Source organism: Microcebus murinus, chromosome 7 (assembly GCF_040939455.1).
Source record: "Microcebus murinus isolate Inina chromosome 7, M.murinus_Inina_mat1.0, whole genome shotgun sequence".
Classification (NCBI taxonomy): domain Eukaryota; kingdom Metazoa; phylum Chordata; class Mammalia; order Primates; family Cheirogaleidae; genus Microcebus; species Microcebus murinus.
In genome coordinates this window covers 12,342,108-12,348,002 of record NC_134110.1, presented here as the reverse complement: position 1 = coordinate 12,348,002, position 5,895 = coordinate 12,342,108, and positions in this window count along the sequence as shown.

Here is a 5,895-nt window from a genome sequence, read left to right as displayed (position 1 = left end):
ATGACTGAAGATGCTTTCCAGCCTTCTGTGTCAGGGTAAAACATAGACTTAGGTACCCACATTGCCACAAATGCAGTCCTCTTCTTGCTTAAAATGTTTCAAAACAAAATATTCTGTAATGGAAAAATCCTCTGCGTAATTTCATTTTAAAAAAATCAGGAAGCACCATTTCATGCATGTAAACTAACTAGGTGTGCACACATACATGCGTGTGTGTACATGAACCACAACCAGCAGTTGGAATAGCCTCCCTCAGGCAAAGCAAGGACCTGTAAGTAGTACTATTTTTCCTATCAGCCCTGGAGAGTACAGAGGCAGCCCTGTATGTTATTAATGGATAAAATCTGAACAGCAGCCAACCCCAAGGTGAACCCTATGCATTTAAAACATTTCATCAGACAGCTAAGTATTTTTTTTTTTTTTTGAGCAGCAGATATCTCTGTAGCCGCCACTCAATAGATCCCGAGAAGAGAGCAATAACTGGGCTCACTAATGTGCAAATTGATAGTATGAGCTCTCCACCAAAATATAAACAGCCCTGTGTTTCTTAAGTGTCAGTATCACAGGCTGGGCTGGTATGCGAGAGAGCTGTAGATTAACCATAGAATTATCTAGCAAAGCAAAACAGTAGGTGTAAAAATCTTTGCCCAATCATCTGGCTGCCTGGGTTTGTTTCTGGGGTGCTGGGATGTTCTGCTGAATCCTAACAGCTGGAATATAGAAACTTATCTACAGTTTATGACTTCAATTTTTTATGAATGTTAAGGAGGAAATGGGTGGTTTGTAGAGTAGGATCAAAATAATTCATATTTATTTTATTATTTTTTTTCCTTTGTTCTCTGCTTAATTCCTTAAATGATTTGAGGTGTGTGCTGGTTATTTTCCATTTGCCTCCCACAGCAGATCTATTCAATGCTCAGTTTTGTGCCCAGGGAAGCTGACTCCTATGGACTACATTATCCTGCCTACCTGGCCAACTGGCTTCTCCAGTTGGGAGAAGATTCGAGGGTAGGAGAAGACAGAGCTGGTCGCATATCTTCTTCCTCACTCCCTTTCTGCTGTGGGCCACATCCCTGGCATTGGCCGTGTCCCTTCAACAATGCAGTTCCCAAAGTGGGTCTCATCTCCATGGCTCCAGCTTGTTCTGCGCTCTGCTAACGCTGTTTCCTTTCATGCCCCTGTAGGCCCAGAGGTGTTAAAGGCTACCTGTTGTTGCTGGTGTCTGAGTGCCTCACATGCCTCGATTGTCCCTTTGTCCCTATCCACAACTCAGTAAGTAGTTTCTTCATTAGAGTCCCCTGTACCGTATGGATTGGATTCCACTTTCTGCTGTTTTCACTATTAAATTAGTTAATATTTGTAAAAGGTTCACAGCAATGCCTGATGTATAATAAGCATTCTTTGCATTTATTAGATCAATATAAATAATCAGTTACAGCACTGTGTTTAGAGGAAAAGGGTGCTATGCTTGTTCAGGCCAACAATGAGCCCACTCCAGGTCCAAGAGTGTGTGGAATCAAGAGGTTAACAGGAGAATGACAATCCTCCGAAGTGACCAAAACAACAACAAAACAGAGTTATATACCATACCTTAGTTACTAAGGTTGCTATCTTGGACTCAAGGATCTTTTTTTTCCTGTGATAGCACCATGACCTTTTAACCTCTGAATTTTAGACAGGTTAAAGTGAATTTCCTTGTTCCAAAGGTAGAATGAAAAGCAATGTTTCCTTCTTCCTAATTAAAGAGAATAAAAGCACACAAGGTATGAGTAAGACAAAAGAAAACTTTATGGACACATCCTAGTAGGCCAGTAGGGAGAAAAGAAGAAGTTGTGCAAGTGTAGAGAAGAAAAAGGAGTCACAGGCCTCGCCATTGCAGCCTGGGAATGTGGCCCATTGATGGTGGAGACGATGCAATGGGCTGTGTCCAGGCAGCCTGTCGTCCCTCAAGGAATTAGATCTGCCTTATCTGATGGCAGGAGTGGGAAGCAGCAATTCAGCAGTCCAGCAGGTGAAATAATAAAGGCATGGCAGAGAACGCAAGTCCTGTCATTCCCAGACCATCTTGGGGCCCTTCTTTTAACTGCATGAAATTTCCTTTCTTATTGAATTTGGCCAACCTGTCAATGGCTGGTCTGTCCATGCACAAGACATTCACCAATACTTTCAAATGATATTGTTCGAACACAGACGGTACACCTAAATTCAAACTACTATTATCACATTTTGTTGCAAATTCATCCCTAAAAAGATTGTCCTAGAAACCACTATTATGTACTCTGCAATGCAAATCTCTGTTTGTCTTTCACAAAACCTCATCTAGGAGAAACTGGTCTCACCTCAAGAACTATTACCTTTTTCCCACTTGTATGTCTGCCCAAGTCTGAGATTTTTCAGTCTAGATTAACACTGCCTTGGGGGGTTCCAACAGACCAGCTTGTGGTTGGAACTCAATGCTATGAAGAAGAGTTAAGGGTGCTAGGGAATTCATTGTAGGTTCTGCAGAAGAGACCAGAGTAGACAATTTATGTTCTGTCCTCTCTAAAGTGTCCCTACCAAGGATAATGGTAGACCCCTTTACTGTTCCAATTTTTAGATGGTAACTATTGGCCCCCATAGATGCATGGAAACTCACATGCACACAAGTGTGCATGTATTTGCACACACACATATACACTCCCCTTCCCAAATCCCATACGTCTCGTAAGGCAAACATTATTTCTACCCTAAATGTGTAAGAAAGTAAAGAAATATTTTTCTAAGTATTTAATCATTTGCAAGCAGCTTCTCAAAATTCAGTTCAGACTGAGCCCTTTCTGGCCCAGTGCAAATAAGAATAATGTGCATTGCTAAGACATATGTCACTTTTATTTGAGAGAAAGAGGTATATTTTAATGCGTACTTTTTTAATTCTAAAATAAAATAGTCTCATGATTATTACAAAAAAAGAGACACAGAGTTAATAATAAACACTAAGTATCAAAGCCCGTCCCAGGCCCATTTTCCCATTCCAAAGATATAACCATTGATGATAGTTTAGTTTTATATTTTTAGCAATATATATATATATATATGATTTTTGCTTTTAATATGCAGTAATTTTTTTGTCTTTTGCTATATAGGTGTATGATTTTTTGTGCTTTTCATTGTAAAATATACATACAAAATCTACCATTTTAAATATTTTTAAATGTACAGCTCTGGCATTTACAATGTTGTGTAGCTATTAATTACCATCATCCAGGACTTTTTTCACCTTGTTAAATTGTAACTCTGTGCCTCTCACATGGCAACTCTCCATTTTCTCCTCATCCCAGTCCTTGGCAAGCACCATTCCACCTTACGCCTCCATAAATTTAACTACTCTGCGTACCTTGTGTAATCATACAGTATTTGTCTTCTTGTGACTGGCTTATTTCATTTCAAGTTTCATCCATGTTTAGCATGTGTTAGAATTTGCATTCTATTGAGGGCTGAATAATTTTCCATTTATTCATTCATTTGTCAATGGATGCTTGGGTTGTGAATAATGGTGCTATCAAAATGGGTGTACACATATGTATTTGAGTACTTGCTTTCAGTTCTTTTTGGGCATATACCAAGAAATGGAATTGCTAGATAATATAATAATTATACTTTCAAGTTTTTGAGAATCTACCAATCTTTTTCCACAGTCCCTATCAACAGTGCAAAAGAATTTCAATTTCTCCACATCCTTGCCCTGTGCACTTGAAAAGAATGTCTGTTCTTCTGGTTTTGCATGGAGTGTTCTTATATGCCTGTTAGGCTCATTTTGTGCACAGTGCTGTTCAAATTCTCTATTTCCTTATTGAACTTCTGTCTGGTTCTTGTACTCATTATTGAAAGTGGGGTATTGGAGTCTCTTACTATTCTTATAGATGTGTCTATGTCTCTTTTCAATTCTGTAAATATTTGCTTCATATATTTAGCAGCTTTGATGTTTGGTGCATATAGGTTTGTAATTATTATATTTTCTTGGTGAATTAAACTTTTTTTGTCATTACATATTGTCCTTCTTTGTGTCTTGTAACAGCTTTTGACTTAAGCCTGTTTTGTTTCTATAGCATGCCACATCAGAGAGGGAATAGGGCAAGGGTAAGTGAAAATGTCATAAGTTTTTCTAACATTTCAAGTAAAAAAAAAAAAAAAAAAGACTTTTTCTTCATTGTATATTTGGTTGCTGTAGATTTTCAACTGATTTCTAGAGCACCTACAAAACCATTTTAGCTAGTTTCCAATTGCTTATTTAGTGTTTTCATGTAAGAACAAGAGCCTAGAGCTTCCAAGTTGGTCATTTGGCAGAAAGTGTAATGTTACTTTCAGTTCTATGGATTTTAATATATATATAGATTTGTGTAATCACTACCACAAAACAGGATTCAGAGCAATCTTGTCCTCCTATAAAATTCTCTTATGTTATCCTTTTGTAATCACACTTTCCAACCCACACCTAGACACAGGCGACTGGGCAGATATGTATGAAACATAAATAAAATCATATACCCACTATTCTGCAACTTGTTTTTTTTTACTTATCAGTATAAATCAACACATGTATACACTTATTTACTGTTTTAATGAAATAATAGCTTTCCATCATCAAATGGTGTCCACCATTTCCAAATAGTGTCCATTTATAATGGACACCATTATAAATCAACACATGTATACACTTATTTACTGTTTTAATGAAAGCATAGCTTTCCATCATCATTGATTTAACTGGGCTTTATATGTGTACAAAATGATCTTCTTTTTTTTTTTTTTTTTTTTTTTTTTGAGACAGAGTCTCGCTTTGTTGCCCAGGCTAGAGTGAGTGCCATGGCGTCAGCCTAGCTCACAGCAACCTCAAACTCCTGGGCTCGAGCAATCCTTCTGCCTCAGCCTCCCGAGTAGCTGGGACTACAGGCATGCGCCACCATGCCCGGCTAATTTTTTTTTTTTTATATATATATATCAGTTGGCCAATTAATTTCTTTCTATTTATAGTAGAGACGGGGTCTCGCTCTTGCTCAGGCTGGTTTTGAACTCCTGACCTTGAGCAATCCGCCCGCCTCGGCCTCCCAAGAGCTAGGATTACAGGCGTGAGCCACAGCGCCCGGCCCAAAATGATCTTCTTTAGTAGATTTTTAAAACAGTACTGCAATAGATATATTTAAATAGGTCATTCAACACTCATGCTAATGAATCCGTAGGATAAATTGGAGTTTTTGCATAAAAGTTATGTGAATTTGTGATTTTAATAGATATTGACAAGATATCCAAATTTTACTCCAATTTGTACTCCTACAAGAGTAAAGTGCCTTTCTCTCCATGCATTAATAATGAGTATTGATAACTATTTCTAAAGTATTGACAATCTCATGGGAGAAAAATGTTATATAACTTTGTATTATTTTGTATTTGTTCAAAATAAACAAGATTGGCATCTTTCCCTTTGTTTCACCATTTGCTTTTATTTTCCTGAGGATTGGCTTCTTGAATTCTTTGCCCATTTTTATATTTGATTGTTTGCCTTTTATACTGGTGTTTAGAAGCTATTTGTACATTGATGAAATCAGTCTTCCGTCTGTCATATTTTTTTCAGTTTGCTATTTTTTTTTACTTTATTTGTGATATTTTGCCATCAAAAATTCTAAACTTTATGTTCTTGGATTTATATTGTCTTTTAGTTTATAATAAAACCCAACAATATTTTTTTTCATTTTTAGATTTCAATTTTTCAATCTTTCACTTAATTAGCTTTTTTTGTGGTATAGGGAATAAGGTAGAGGTCTAAATTTATTATTGCTCCCAAATGGCAATTGAGTTGATCTGATGCATTTTAAGGAGAAATAGATTTCCTCCTCCTAATTTAAAATGCTAGATTTATAA